Source organism: Trachinotus anak, unplaced genomic scaffold (genome assembly GCF_046630095.1).
Source record: "Trachinotus anak isolate AG129_WGS33_773 ecotype Australia unplaced genomic scaffold, CSIRO_AGI_Tana_v1 ptg000003l, whole genome shotgun sequence".
NCBI classification, from domain to species: Eukaryota; Metazoa; Chordata; class Actinopteri; order Carangiformes; family Carangidae; genus Trachinotus; species Trachinotus anak.
This window is the reverse complement of record NW_027273854.1, coordinates 10,793,150-10,808,787: the sequence shown is the minus strand read 5'-3', so window position 1 is coordinate 10,808,787 and position 15,638 is coordinate 10,793,150. Positions and strand designations below refer to the sequence as shown.

The 15,638-nt window shown below is 43.4% G+C and overlaps 1 long non-coding RNA gene across 3 annotated transcripts in view; it reads left to right on the top strand.

The window, feature by feature from the left end:
• The window catches only part of LOC139616506 (uncharacterized), a 115,369-nt gene that overhangs the window by 89,764 nt on the left and 9,967 nt on the right, over positions 1 to 15,638 (top strand). For all 3 annotated transcript variants that reach the window (XR_011688175.1, XR_011688181.1, XR_011688187.1), the window contains one exon: positions 9,018 to 9,079. This is a non-coding gene — a long non-coding RNA (uncharacterized lncRNA). The remainder of the gene's footprint in view (positions 1 to 9,017; positions 9,080 to 15,638) is intronic.

Sequence of the window (15,638 nt, the reverse complement as noted above, 5' to 3'; positions counted from 1 at the left end):
AATTAAGCCTCGTCTGACATTGAAGTATTATCATCATCATCATCAGCGTCAGCAGCAGCACTTCCATGTGCTTAGACACTGACGGCACATGAGCTAACCACAGATGTTGAAATTAGTTTCTTGTTTTATGACAAGCACATACCTGGAGCTCATCAAGTGGGATTTTCAATGCACTACCCTCTCCTGTCATTTACAGTAACGTATAAAGATAATAGCGCTGCTTGACAAAGATGCTCATTGTTGTGGCTTGCAGCGGGGCCTTGCATCTCGGGGAAACAGAACTGGCTGTGGCTAACTGCCCCACACAATAAAGCTCTCAGGGCCGGGGCGTTCCACAATGGTCTCGCCACTGCGGCCGCATCCGCTCGCTCAGATCTGCGCTTCTCTCTTCTGTTATACCGCAATACCTGAAAACACAGTCACACGCCCACAGACAGACAGAAAGAAGAGAGAGAGGGGGCAGGAGAGACAACAGGCGAGCCATTGTCTTGTCTTACATAGGATGCACTCAGAACTACTCATGTTTCGGAGTTGCTGCTGCTTCATGCTTCATGTCAGGGTGACTCTTAAACATGTCAGCTGCCAATTAACCTCTTAAAAGTTCATATAGCGGAGATGATACAGGAGACAAATAACTTTTAGAGAGCAACCAGTCATCCTGAGAGTGGCATCTTGCCGCACACTGTGAAGTAATAAAAATTTACTCCATGACAGATGAACAGTGGGAAACCACTAGTTCGATTTGGTGGCTTTTGTCCATAAAGATCAGACGCTATTGTCAGGTGGATCTGTATAAGCCTTTGTGAGATTATTTTTCTATTATTTTTATACTCTGAATTGGATTCTAATGGGGCTGAGTTCAAAGAAGTGAAGAGGATATTTCCTGCTGTCTCAGGGCTTAGTGCTAGTTCAAAGATATCCAACTGTTGACAGCAGCTGGTCCTCTCAGGAGCTCTGACTTTGTCCTACTGTATAAAGAAGCTACTACTCGACTTCTTTAGACAATCCCGAACAATACAACACTATATGTCCCCCCATGCACTGCAGTAGAAAGCTTTATGATTTAGACAGTATTAAGCTGTCTGGGGAGATATCAAAGCTTCCTTCGTCCATCCCTGACTCTTGTTTCTCATCAGTTAATTTATTTTCCAGTCCCAGAGACGGCAGTGCCCAGAGGCAGTGTCAGTGCTTATATTTGTGATTCTGTTGGCAAAGGAACAATAGTTTAGTTTAGACAGTGCATTCCTGATTATTGACACACTGGTATGGAGAGGGATTAGTGAGCGCCTTGGCTTTCTGATTCTTCAGTGTTGGCTCGTGAGCAACACCTGGGTGTATCCATGACAACAATGAACAGTGATTTCGCCACCAACCGGTTCGACAGAGAGTCCGCGATGGTGCTTGTGCAAGGAGGGTCACTTAAGAGTTGAAGAAGTAGGTAATATGTGCATGACATTGCTGAATGTGAGTCCTTGCACAGGTTTCCAGCTCCTGCAGGAATTTTAACTTTCCCTGCTCATTTAATGCTGTTTTTTTTCTTCCACACGTTTCTATCCTGCATGCTCAGTAGAAGTTGTTTTATAGGGTGAAGATGGCAGTTTATGGTTTCTGCAAAAGGAGCTGGTCCCATTCGGACAGCCCTGATTACCTGTGTCCGGCTAGCCCACACGTGGTCTGTGGTGAGATGGCCCGATAGCTGGGACTAAGGCGGCATTGTTACACAAGCAGTTTGCTGAGGGTCTCCTAATGACCTGCTCCTCAATCTTATCAGCAGGAGCCCACAGGACCCATATCAGGCATCCTGCAAAAGACTCCCACTGACATCATGGTCTCAACAGTCTATGCTGGATATATTTTGATTCTTGAGAACCTGCTACCTCCACAAGGAGGCATCTAAAAATATGAGACTACATATCATATTGCATATTGTCTTGCATTTGAACACACTGCATGTCAATGTGATGCATAACATTACTAGTTCTCTTAAAAAAGAACTGAAATGAAACCCAGGATGTAAGACTTACTTGATATTGGAGGCCAAGTGCCAGGTTGGTAAAAGTTCAATGTCTTAAGTAGTTTTGGAATTAGAATCAGCTTAGGCTCATCTCAGTGTTAGAATGATAAAGACAGGTTTCAGTGTTTTGGGTTTTTTTTTTGACTTGACATAAATTATGTTTTCTTTAATTTTAAAGAACAGCCCAGTCTTAGCATTTTCCAGGAATATTCTGGCAAAGAATGAGTTTGATTGACTGCTGCAATCTGTCAAGGGTGATAAGCGTTTAATCGTGTTTCATTTCATTGACTTTTATATTCCAAGCTGTATGGTATAGCTCTTCAGGAGCAGCTGCAGTGGTGTCAGTGTTTAAGCTTCCCAACATTCAGGTCTCAGCATTGGTCAATTACTTTTACTGGAATTGAGACAGTGATTTATTCCTGTAGCTTCTGCATCCTCTCTTGAGTGGTGCACAAACCTTGAGAATAAGCAGATAGATATCACTGTGCGTTGAGAAGACAACAGTGTATCCACATAAAGTTACTGTCTGTACGTCCCAGATGTGACTGTAGTTTACAGCAGAAACTTTATCACAAGCTTCTTTAACTGTGTTACTAACGAGCACTGATAAGTGAGGTATTTAGGGCATTTGACTACCCTGTGGTGTGCTGTTAGAGGTGATACTGGTTGGTAGGCCAGACAGCTGACAAATATACCAGGAAGGGGAAAATCCCTCAGTTTGGAGTCATGTTGACTCACTGTTAGCTCACCTGGTGTGTGTTATAAAATAATGATTTTCAGTGATGTTTTTACAGATTAGAATTTACCACCTTTTTAACCTGTTTTACCTTTTTCCTCACCACTAGCAAGTCATGATAAAGGAGCTACATACCCAGGAATGTTTCCTGTGAGCCTCCCATGTACCTGATTTTACAATCATCAATACATCCAGAAACATGATTGATTTTTTTTCTCACAATGTAAACTTGCTCAGGTATTAAAATGTCAAGTAATTAAATGAGTAATTACATATCCCCAATAAAATCAGTTGCACTTTTTATCTACCTGCTTATCATCCAATGAGTTATGAGTGGAAGTCAGGGTGAGTCCATGGACTGCTTTTGTTAGTCTGTCACAGAACACACAAAAATTTCTGAACTGTCAAACGAGAGACAAAGAATTAACACATTAACACGGCGCAAAGGTGGCCTGAGTGTGAGTGTGGGTGGCTGCTAAAAATAGCACAGAATTTGTGAAAGAAAAACAAAGATGGCATGTTCTTCCTGATAGCTGAGATGTGTAGGAGACATATTGTGACTGGAAATGAGGGCTGAGCGGAGCGGACTGGAACCAGACCTAGCCTGTTCAGGAACTGACAACGAGTGGTTTTGTTTGGCACTGTCCCTTTGTTGACACTGTCAGGTTCTCATGCCTATTAGGTTGCTGTCGACGAATGGGCACCACGATGACATGGCCCGCACAATGCCATCGGCCTGCACTGTGTCATTGTCAAATTATCACCTGCTTGCTCAACTGGAGTGGCTCTCCACTCAAGCAGAAAGCTGCGCTTTCCCTTTTTGCGATATAGTGTTACGCTATCTGTAGATGACATACATGTAGTATTGAGTCACCGCGTCACTGTGACATTACCAGGACACCTGTCATTTTCTCTCGTATTCTTCAAAAACATTTATTTCCTATGAGAATGTTTTTTTCTTTCATCCTGGGTGTGTAACTGGTGCATCAGCATAGTCATGCTGATGAGGAAGTTCTGTATATTTTTTTCCTTTCATTGTTTGCTGAAGAATGTTACAGGCTCAAACTGTGGTGTTCTGGTGCAAGGCAGCGTGGGAAGTTTGGTGAACTTCCCGACCCCACGCACCACCACAGCACATTGACCCTCATCACGTGACAAAGGAATGCTCCACATCTTTTGTTTTAACATCCATGGCACTCATGGAGTTGAGAGCAATTTTGCATACTATAGAATAATCACGAGCTTGGCATTTTGCCTCCCCATTCTCTTCCAGTGTTATTCTCAAACAGGATTTGCAGGCAGCTCTCTCCTGCATCTTTTAAATCACTTCAAGCGCTGCTGAAGCCTTTTTCACCCAAAGTGGGCACCAATCTAATGGCATCATTTGGGCCTGCACACATCGAGGGAATCAACCCCTTTTTTTCCCGTGCTTAAGGTTTTGTGAAGAGGGGAAAACAAAAGGCCGGCCCAGTGAAGCGCATCTCTGCTGGCGGGCTGAATAGAGGGGCCCCTTTCATGGCTGTTTATGAGCACCCCTCTTCAAAAACACACATACAAATCACATCCAGTTCTCCCAATGGCTCCTCTGATACGAGGATGATGGCAGGGAGCAGAGGGGGGGTGGGGGGCTGCAATCTCGTGGTGCCTCTCTCCCTCTTTTCATGTGTTCCAGTTGATGGATTTCCACCCAGTGTCACCCGGACTTTACTATGGGATCCATCAGCTTGTTTTTGTGGCTTTAATCACATTACATAAGAGCAAGTCCGGCATCTCTGCTGAAAACATCATTAAAATGTTTCATATAACAGATGCTGGGCAGGAGGCAGGTCTGTTGCCCGTGGTGTTTCAGAATATAACATACAATTCATTGGGAAAATAATCCATCATGACACACTGAGGCTTTGTGAATGTATGACAGTGTGCATCAAAAGTATAAATCGCTGGATGTGCAGTTAATGATTATTTTTATGATGCATTAAAATACTGATTATTTTTAAGTAGTTTGTCAATTAGTTTTTAAAAGGCCAGCAAATTCCCAGAGCTTGAGGTGACACCTTTTAAACCAGCTCATTTTACAAAAGCACGAAATCCTCCGGACACTGGAACAGGCGAATGTTTAGCATTTTTTAAGGATTAATTGATTATTGGAATAGTTGCTGGTTAATATTTCATCAGTTATACAACTAACCATCAATCAACTCAATAAAAACATAAAAAGAGGTGCATCAGTTTTCACTGCCCAGAGCAGATACTGTGCTCGCTTGTAGCACCTGCTGTAGATGTCTCTGTATAAGTGTGTACATGTATCTATGTACTGTAAAAAAAAAAAAAAAAAAAAAAGAGAAAAGCTTCCTACAAACTTGTGGATGCATGCCTCTTTCTGTGGGTCAGACACGAAGGTCAGAGAGCTGACAACATTTTAACAAATTGTAAGTCATCCCACCATGAAGTAGGATCTGCTTGTAACTACCTTTTTCCAGTTTGTGTCATATCTTGTTGAACAGGTAGGGTTTGATGGACAGGAGGAATGCAGGCTGAGGGATTTGTTTTGTAATGGCAATCCATTCTTTGGGTGTTCTTAAGCAAACAGAGCGGCGCTGTGTCCTGTTTTCACGGGTTTCACACGTCACTGTTCAAACTCTCAAACAGGCTGGTCCCCAAGAGTACATGGAGGAGAGCAAACAGTGCTCTAATACTTCACCACTCTGACCTTCTGCTAACTTGATACACACATGGACAAACACACACACCTTTTACTAATGCAGTCAAGCCGGGCCGTGCCAAAGGATGTATGAAATGTTTAATTTTAGTCTTGGATTTTTGTGGTTTATTTGTTGTGCAGCTGAATAGAATGAAGCAACAAAGACATATACGATGTTGACGCAAAGCAAATCTAACTTTTGTTTCATATCTACGTACTTTAGCCTTTGTGGGTAAATAATGTGAGCTTGTGGATCCGCCTGATACAGTGCAGCTCAGTCCTGCAGCTTTAATAGTTCCTCAGAATATCAAAAATAAGAATCTGTTGATTGTAGTTAATGAATCACATTTTTTAGTGCAACACAGGCCTCATAAACACAGGTGGTGGGTGCTATATGTCATGTTTAAGCAGCAAACGAGTGCCCCATTGCAGGCTCCGTGTGCTGGCCTAATTGAGTGCTGCTTTAAGGTGTGTGGGTCAAATGCACGGAAAAAATTGTGAGAAACCTGTGGGAAAGTTTGAAAGCTCATAAAATGATGGATTTTCAAGTGCTCCCCAAATTCCAACAAAACGTATTGAAACAGTACGATGTCTAGTTTTATTAATGGCATGGAAAAATGGAGGGGAAATGTGTAGTGCTCCCTGGTTGGTGCAGAGAACTGTGTGTCTCAGTCTGATTTAGTTTATGTAAGCATGTGTGAAGTAGTTAGGCGCGTATGTGTCTGGACTTGTGTGTCACTGCAGCGTGTCTTTACATTACTGCCAAGCGCTCTGCCATGTTGTCCTTTTATACAAATGTAAAGGAGCCAAACACCTAGTGCCAATGCAGATCCCTCTGTGATCCACTTGTCCACTTGTTTTTAAATCAGCCTCCGATGTACAAGCCATTTCTTTGTGGTTGTGTAACATGATTTGAGGCGGACAGAGAGCAAGGATAAGACAGAAGGAGAGAAAGAAAAAGAGAGAGAGAGAGAAAGGAAGAAAGAGAGAGAGAGAGAGAGAGAGGTTTGTCTTGCTGGGTTTCATGTCCTACTGTGAGCTCATATTTCTCAGCCAGCTTCACAGTTGTGGGTAGCTGGCTTATCGTTGGCCTCCTCGGCTCTTTCCGTCATGCGTGGCCTACCTTAATCTCTCTTGTGTACTGTAAACCGCCCCTAATAACCCTGCACACGATTAAAGCAAACATCTTAATAACGGCCTGCCTCATTATCAACTCACACTGGGAAAATGAGTGGTTCAACCTCACCTCTGTAATGTGGCTCACAAATAAGCCAGAGAACAAGACAACCTGCATATTTGTTTCTTTAAAGGGAAAAAAAAAAACACAAGCCTGCGTACTTGTTTGATTTTCTTCATTTGAAAACTGAAGGAGTTTTGGCATTTTATTATATATTTATTGTATTATACAGGGACAGTCTGTAACAATGAGAGTGAGGTACAGGATTGAATGTAGGGTGTTTCTCTAGAGGGAGCTGTTTACTGAGGAAATGTGCTCGCCTCCCCGTTTCCTCCCTGCTGCTTTCACTAATCTTCATCTTTTTGCTGTCTGACAAACATAAAGCTTTGAAAACATCCCCTCAGTGTAAACAAAATCCGAATGTTTCTGTGGAGCTCTTTGATTTGTCACTGTTAGCAAATATATTGTAAATATATCAAAGTTGTTGGATCAGATCAGAGCCTCGAGAGACAGTGAGATAGAAATCTAATCAATAAGACGGGCGATTTCTGGAAGGAAAGATTTTACAGTGCCTGAAAGAATGTGTGGTATTGTGCTGCAAGGCGTCTTCAGTATGACATTCGTAATCCCTTTCTGTGTGTGTGTGTCCTCCTCACCTGTGGCTCCCACTCCACACACACACACACACACACACACACAAACACACATACACACACAGATACAAACGCCTGCAGATGTTTACACAAGTTTCACACAGCCAACAAGGGTAAATGATGAGCTGTCAGTCAGACCTCCACCGGCAGAATGGAGATGGGGAAGAATGCGTCCATGGCTGTGTCACGGTTACACCTGTGCTGTCTGTGGTTTCCTGCGGCTGTATTGCAGGGTGTAATCCCTAACATCGCCTGTGTTTATGCTTGTGTTTTAGTTACAGGCCTGATACTCGCATGCTTTAGAGCTTAGATGGGACTTCTGCTTCACTTACTCCTCAGCCTGGCCCAGGGGCATCTTCCCCAGCCGGCCACACACCCGGCTCATCCCCGGCATGTATGGATACAGTAAACAAACACAGTAGCTTTGTACATGTGTCACACAGCCTTTTTTCACTCTATATACACACAGTCCTGTATACATGCATAGGAACCTCAGAAAAAGGCTTCATTTTCTCGTCTATTAATTCAATTCCTTAATATTAAACCAGAGACTGTGCTCGTTTTAAGTCTGTTTTGTAAAAGGTCATTTATGTTCAAACTCTGTTCTAAAATTAGAATGTGAAAACCATATTTTTCAGTTGATTTGGATTTGGAGTGCCATAATAGGATCATTCACAGGGAACATTAAATTGTGGTTGTTTCCTTATGTACTCGGAGTATTTGAGGAGGTCTTTTTTTGTTGTTTTATATGGTTAGTATTTCGTCATGAGTGACGCCGGCTGCACCACTGAGGTCATGAATGGGGAGGAGAACACTCCAGTGCCAGTGACTGAACTCACTTTTTATTTTAGTAAATATGCTAAATTTAGAGCTCAGCCGCGGCCAGCAGTTCGTCCCAAACTCCCTGAATGACACACCTTTCGAGAAGTGACTCTTAACATCTGGTATTTTGATCATAATCGTACTTTTTCCCTTGTTTTTGTCCTTTCTCTCTTTCCCTGACAGACACACTATAACTAACGATGAAGTCCTGTTTTTCATTTATAAGATTTGTTGGGTGGATTATTATAGACAGTATCCTAATTCCCACTAAAGGAAGAACATGCTTCAGCGGCGTTTCTGAAAACACTGCTCTGACGTGAGTAGCAGTGGAGAACCAGTAACAGGTCCTCTCTGCTAACACACCCTCCTTACACAGCTGCCCAGTGAAAGGTCTGTTGTAATGGTGGCATTTCAGCCCTTCAAAGCTAGATGGCCAATTAGATAATGGGATTTGGTTTGCCATTCTGGGGAGTAGACCAAGCCGTGACAGTGCATAAAGTTACATATGACAACTTGTGCTGACTGAGACAAAACCTAACACTACGTAAAGTCTAGCCTAAAATAAGTGCAGTATTGAGACCTTGCGGTTCGTCTTCTGTATGATGTGACACTGATGTGATCCACCCGTCGGCCGTCTGTTATTTTTGCCTCTGACCCATTATTGTCAAACGGCGCTCTGCTCCACTGTAAAGTGGTCACTGTTTTGGATCCTGGTCCTGTGGGTTGAGGCTTTGAACTGTTTTCCATTTGTACCTCATATTACATGCTCTAACACGGTTTCACCTAAATGAACCCAGCTGAACAAATGGAGAGTGAAGAGTTAAGCAGATATAGCAATGGAATACTATATAGTCAGTGTGTGAAGTGACGTTTGTCCTCTTTTTGATTTTTTTTTTCTCTTCTTTTTTTTTCAGTGAAGGAATCCAAATTCCTAGAATAAGATGTCAACCTTTAATTGCTTCTCAGGGATCTTCTGGTGAGTATAAATGTTTCTATAGAGATTGCAAATATTCTTGTTAGCCAGTTGTGTTTCAGTATTAAAGTTCTACAAATCTCTGCAATGAACCACATGGGCTAGCTCAGTTGTCTTAAGGTCATGTTATGTCCTTACCTCTAAGGTTTTTTTTGTTCAGTTGTGTTTTCCTTTGCAGCTCTTGTGGCTCATCCAGATGTGGTAAACGTTCTATCTATGTAACAAAGTGGACATACGCCAGAGAGTTATAGTGTTACTGTGGTTCAGGCTTATAAAACTGATGCAACTCCTATTTTACTGTTGGCACGACTCGTAGCCAAATGTCGTTAACAATTTAGCTTAACATGAAGAATTGAAGCAGAATGTACTGGGTGACGTTTGTTGTGGTGTGCTTAAGAGATTGTTCTCATCCTCAAAGTGGCATCTTAACACAAATCATTTAATTACACTGCCTCACAAAGCCATAGCCATCAATACTGTGTCGTGACAGTGCTGGAGCCTGTGGTACTCAATGTACTTTGCCACTCTCCCACATCCAATCACACCCCTCCCTCCCCACTAGTGCCCCCCATCCCTTACTCCGGCTTTCAGCTGGTCCACCCTCTACCAACCAGTGTGTGCCTGTCAGCGTGTCACCCCAGGGTGATGCCCCTCTCTCAGACCCTTGGGGCCCTTTTGACTCCGCAGCACTCCGTGTTTGCCCAATCATTTGGGAGCCGGATACGGGGATGAATTGTTAACTACAGCAGGTCAGCCTGTGCCCCACAACCCCCGGCCCATTCTGCTCTCCCCCGACCTGCTGTTGACTCATCTCCATGGCAATGAGGCAGGAATTTGTTTTCTCTCATGTGTCCGCTGCCAGCCAGCTCCCTGCTGCCCTCCGCCACAACCACTCAGCCGTCCCCCTCCCTCCCTCTCTTCATCTTCTCCGCCTCTGAGCAGCCAATCAAAAGGCAGCTGGAGGGAGTCACATGGTCAGGAAGTGCCGAGGGTGCGTCCCACTGAGTGGAGCGGTGCTGTCACTGAGGCTTTGCTTTCCTCTGCTGGGAATGAAGGGCCTTTGGGGAAAATGTGTGTGATTTGTTTGGGAGGAAAGTGAGCACAGTCATCGATGATTTCCTGACACACACCAGCTCGCAGTCATTTTTTTAAAATGCTGTCGCACAGTCAGAAATGCACATCCACACGTAGACACAAGTTATGAGGAGGTTACATTGTGTTTGTGGGCCCAGGCCTAGATTTGTTTTATAATGTGTCATTTATTATAAAACATTTTCTGTGTAAGCTGTAAGCTCCTGCAGCCATTGTGATGCACTTCGTTAGACAGTAATTTTATCTTTTCATTTTTGCTGTTTAATGATTAAGAGAAACTCTAAACAGAGAGGCCAATCATATACACACAGCACAAAGAAATACAGATCTCTTGCATTCTCCTGTTGTATGATGATTTTTGTTATGAAAAATGCTCCATGTGTCTCTCTGAGATGGGATTTTTTATTTTTTTTTCCTGAGGAAATCTAGTCCTATTTTTACACTACCGCAGTTTTGCGCAATGTAGTTCCCATCATTGGCTCAACGTATCGACAAACTCAAGTGCGTGCATGTGCGAGTGTGTGTGTTTGTGTGTTTGCCTCCACATGCGTTATTAGCTTAGGGCAGGTGAGTGTTTGCCTACCTGTCTCCCTTTATGAGGTGAGTGTTTGCCCAAGGAATGCACTGTGTCCGATTTGTCATTGACTCTTATTGTTCGGCTCATCCGACTGGTGCCTTGAGGTTGAGTTGTGCTGTGCCCTGGCAAGTGAGAAATATGTGCTTTTCTTCCTTTTTTTTCCCTCTTTTGCTCAGTGTATTTGCACATGTTCTTGGACGAAAATGTGACTTGGTGGAAAAGTATTAAGGATGGTAAATGCATTCGGAGTGAAAATGAGAGGCGTCCAGACCTGCATCGAGACAAGTGGAAAGAGAGTTATTAAACATTGTGATCGAGCTGAATGTCACCCATTTCAGAGAAGTTACACAAAGTTTTGATAAAAGCCAGAGTCAGAGCCTGGCTTCTGCTCCACATCTGTAACTGCATGGAAGCCTCTTGTTTTGGGTCACTTGAGATAGAAAATTACACCAGTCATCAGTCTTGAGTTATGCATCATCCAAACTTAAGTGAGGGCAAAAAACAAAAAAACAAAACAGCATGATATGATTCAGTGGAATTACTTCTAACCATGCACATCCTGTAGATACATGTGAAGTCTGATAAGCAAAGATGGCTCCCTCATGTTGTAGTGCTGAGGAAACCTCAGAAAACTAAACCTTCCCACTGCACTTGACTGTTTAAAAGCCATTACACATTGTATGTGCAGTTTTTCATGCTTAGTTATTTCCAAAAAGTTTAATCTTTAATATTTAACATCCTAAATAGCAAGATTTATTTGCCTTTCAGTCATTATTTGTGTAAGTGTGTGGATTTATGTGGATATCTGTGTAAAAAGGTACATATAAGCGCATGCGTGAATGCATAAGTATATATGAATTTGCGTGCGTGTGTGCCTGTGTGTGTTTGTGCGGCTGTCATCCTGTGCCACCATCTGGGTGGTCCTCACGGCTGGTTTGATGGTAATCCCCCTGTCCCATAAATCAATGTCCGGGCTCGGGCCGGGAGCTGATGCTGTGTGACTATTGGAGCGAGGGGCTTGAGGCACTAAGCCGAGACCCCAGCCGCTGGCCTGCCCTGGCCTGGCCACACGTCAGCTCTCCACACCACCTTTAAAATAACTCGTCATGCATGGCTGACTTTGGGAAACGGCCTCGGCTCCAGGTACATATGAGCCACCACAGTAGAAGTGGAGGACAGCCCCATAAACTTTAACACCACATGATATAGTTTCATGATTTATAACCTGAACAGTTTGTACATGAGTCCAAAACCTTTCCCTCAGTTTCTAGGTTTTCAAAACTTTTTCATTATGGATGATTTCCTTTTTGCAATTTTCAAATATTACATAAATGTGTTTGCTAATAATACAGTTTGTTTGTTCTGACTAGTGGCTAACAACCCGAAGTGACTTCTGATAGCCTTGCAGAGAGCTGCTCTGAGTTCAAATGTTTCTGTCTGACTCAAAGTGCTAAGATTAAAGCCATATCTTAGTCTTTGTAGGGACTATACCTCTCTCTGAGAATGAGGAGGGGGGATGAAGGCCTGTCCAAGCTGTCTGGCTTGCATACAGCTCTCCGCTGAGCTTTTATCTAGGGAGATTGGTTGCAGCTCTGTCCAGACCCGGCTCCCAGGGAGTGCACAGTCCTGAGACCTGTGGCATTAATAAAGATAATGCTGTTTGGAATAATAACAGTCAATTCTGCCCAATAGAGGAGAGAGACAACAGACACAAGTGTAGCGGAATACAAAAGAAGCCAAGATGAAAGGCTTAAAGGTAGGTCTGTCCACCTCTCTGCCTCTCTTGTGGGAACTGATGGAACCTATATCAACATGCTCACACACAAATAGAATTGAGTGGGAGTCTTTGCCGATTTTGACCCTCGGGTTCCATGACGCAGAAATGCAATTTGTTCTTTTGTCTGCCAAGATCACAGAGGGAGAGCGATGACTTGTCTTTCTTTTTATTCTTACTCATTTTTTTCTCTTGCTCCCCTCCTTTTCAGTCTCTCTTTTCTATTCCCTATTGCCTTCAGTGAGTGCAATTTAGTTTGATGAGCAGGTGGTCTTTTTTGAATCTCACAGTGCTTTTGGCTCCCACCTCTGGCGTGTGGGGCTTTCAGTTGGAGTCAGTCATGTAGGCCAGGATTAGAAGGGTGGAGGAGAAAGAGGAGGAGGTCCGGTAAGAGTCTTGGTATTGGCGACCTCAACGCCCTGCAGTCAGAACCATGCAGAGTGCAGAGTGAAAGAGTTATTTTGTTGCTAAAGCTCTCAGCTGCACCCCAGATGGCTTTTGTGCTGGCCAGGGACATGCTTAGGGACAGGGTTAAAGCAACAGAGTCCTTCAGGCTTGGTGAGTCTCTGAGCTCAGCAGGTAGAGCACTGTGGGCCAGACAGACTGAGAAAGCAAAACGTTGCAGCCTCGGCACTTTTCCACCTTGATTCTGAACAGTGGACCGAAACAAAATAGGTGGATTATAGCAAAGGGAAGACTTTACTTCTCAGCATACTCACAAACACACACACACCCATATACAGAGCAAGATTAAGGCTTCCGAACATCCACCTAAATTAAGACTTGGTGAAGCATTTCATCTGATGTCACATTGGACAAAAGAGAAGAGATGGGGGAAACATGCTGTGTTTGCATTTCCAGTGGAAGCCCTTTCTCCTTTCCTCATTGCAGAAAACTGCACCGACTAAATTACAACCTGCTTTCACTGCTTTACCTTTGATCTCAGTTTCATCACACGCTGCTAATTAACCAACCCTGTTACATCCGAAGGGAATTTATGGCCCATTACCTTATCTGTCCAACATTCCTCCGCAATAATCTCCATGGTTACGCCTTGACAAGCAATCAATATTTGTCAATAATGCTAAACAGGTGTACTGCTCTGCTGTCTGTCTCATGTTGAGTTGCTGTGACATGAAATCCCATTTGCTTTCCCATTTGATCTCAGGCTACAACTTTAATTTGATTATTTAGGCAATTAATGATTTGATCTATAGAATAACAGCAAGTAGTGTGAAATGTCCATCAGAAATTCTCAGTCTACACAATCAACTGTTTTGTTTGACTATAAGGATCCTAAAACCCCAATGTATTTAATATAAAAGCATATAAAGCACAGAAAAACAGCAAATGCTCAAATCTGAGAGACTGGTTAATTGGCATGTTCACTTGAAGACCTTCGAGACCTTTAGCCATCGTTAAGACAAGAGGTAATAATACGTCCTCTTAGCAGTGCTACTTCTTCAGGGCAGACTGGAACCTACAGTGACTCGCAATAGGAAAGAGACAAGACAGGCCAACTGGGCCAGGGCTAGCTGACTAGCATGCTAACATCAGTAGGAGAAAAAGGAAGAGTTGCTTACCACGGCTGGAGACAGCTCTTGATGAGTCAAGGAATGCAGTTTGATGCTGAACTTGCAACATTTCTTCTAGACTGGTAAGTTAACTGCTGTTAATGCTAATGTTGGCTATGTAGCAACAGCAAAATTTACATTAGTTCCTTTAAACCGCATTGAATCATATAATGAATACAACGTCAACTTTCGATTCAAAGAATGAGATGAGATGCCCTCTGTGCTCTCCTAAACCAAGGCACCTCATTATGTCCTATCACTTATTTAACACACATCTTGTCTTTGCATAAACAACATGTGATGGCTTTATGTCATGTCTGTAGGAGGGTCCTGACATGTGTCAGTCACTAGAGACTAGTTAGGGCAAAATCAAGTTGTCATCTCACAGAAAATGGCCAACAAGAAGGCAGTGTCAGAGTGAATAATGGAGTAGAAACAAAACGGCCATTTCAGTCAGAATATTAGGCTAAGATCTTTGAGGTCTGAGCCGTAAATCAAATTGGGAGGAGTAATTTGGTTGGACCGCTCTGTTCCCGATTCTGGGTTTGTCCCCCAAGTGTTTGTCATGGAGGTTTCACAAGTGACAGCTTCTGCTTGCACTGATAAACAGCAGGGATTGGATCCAGACCCTGCTGGGCTCTAGCTGGAGCCCAGGGGCTTGTAACCACACACACAGGGAATGTTAGTCATTTGTTTATTGTTGGTGATATTTGCCTGCTCCTAATCCCTGGCTGGATTAGCCTTGATATGTTCTCCATCCCACCTTTTTCCAGTGTTGCAGTCCCTGACATTTACATTCAGAGTTTTGTGGGCTGTGTTAATGTGTGCATGGGGTAATATGTGCACACACATGTGCTTGCAATGGCATGCTTCTGGGCTTGTGTGCTGAAGCATAAATGTATGTTTAAGTGTGTGTGCCATTGCACATGTGTTGCTGAAGGATGTTTATAATCAAGGGAGTTTGACCCTCGAACGCTGTGATCAGTGTCAGTAGGAAAACTCTGTTACTGTGGCTGATATTTTGCCAGGGCATCTTGCACTGTGGCCTTGCTTGCAGCTGAAGGCATGTTTGTATCTAACAATTCAGAGCTCCAGAAAGTGTTTTTTGTCATTTAGCGGAAACTCTTTGAGCCCTGTAGGAACTAATCAATCAATGACACTGAATGTCAGTGTAGCGTCATGGGAATCGGAAATGTACTGATGTCATGAAGAAGGAGAAGGTGGTCAGAGTGGTGCTTATGTGTCTGCCCCGTGTGTCATCAAAGTATTGGCCGAGAGTCACCTGGATCAGAGAGGGAACAGGGTTTGCTGAGCAGAGCTAACTTGTTCGGCATGACCTTTTAAGAACTGGTCCCGAACACTACATAAATCTGTTTCCAGTTTCGAAACACGAGCACGCACATGCTCATTAACGTGCCGTACTCTTTCACCCACACAGTCTTTTGTGGGTGAGAAAGTCCTGCAAATCTGCACAAACACTTAGGCCCTGCAGACAATCCCTGCTCCCGGTTCTTCCCACAAACATACACAGAGGCAGATACACCA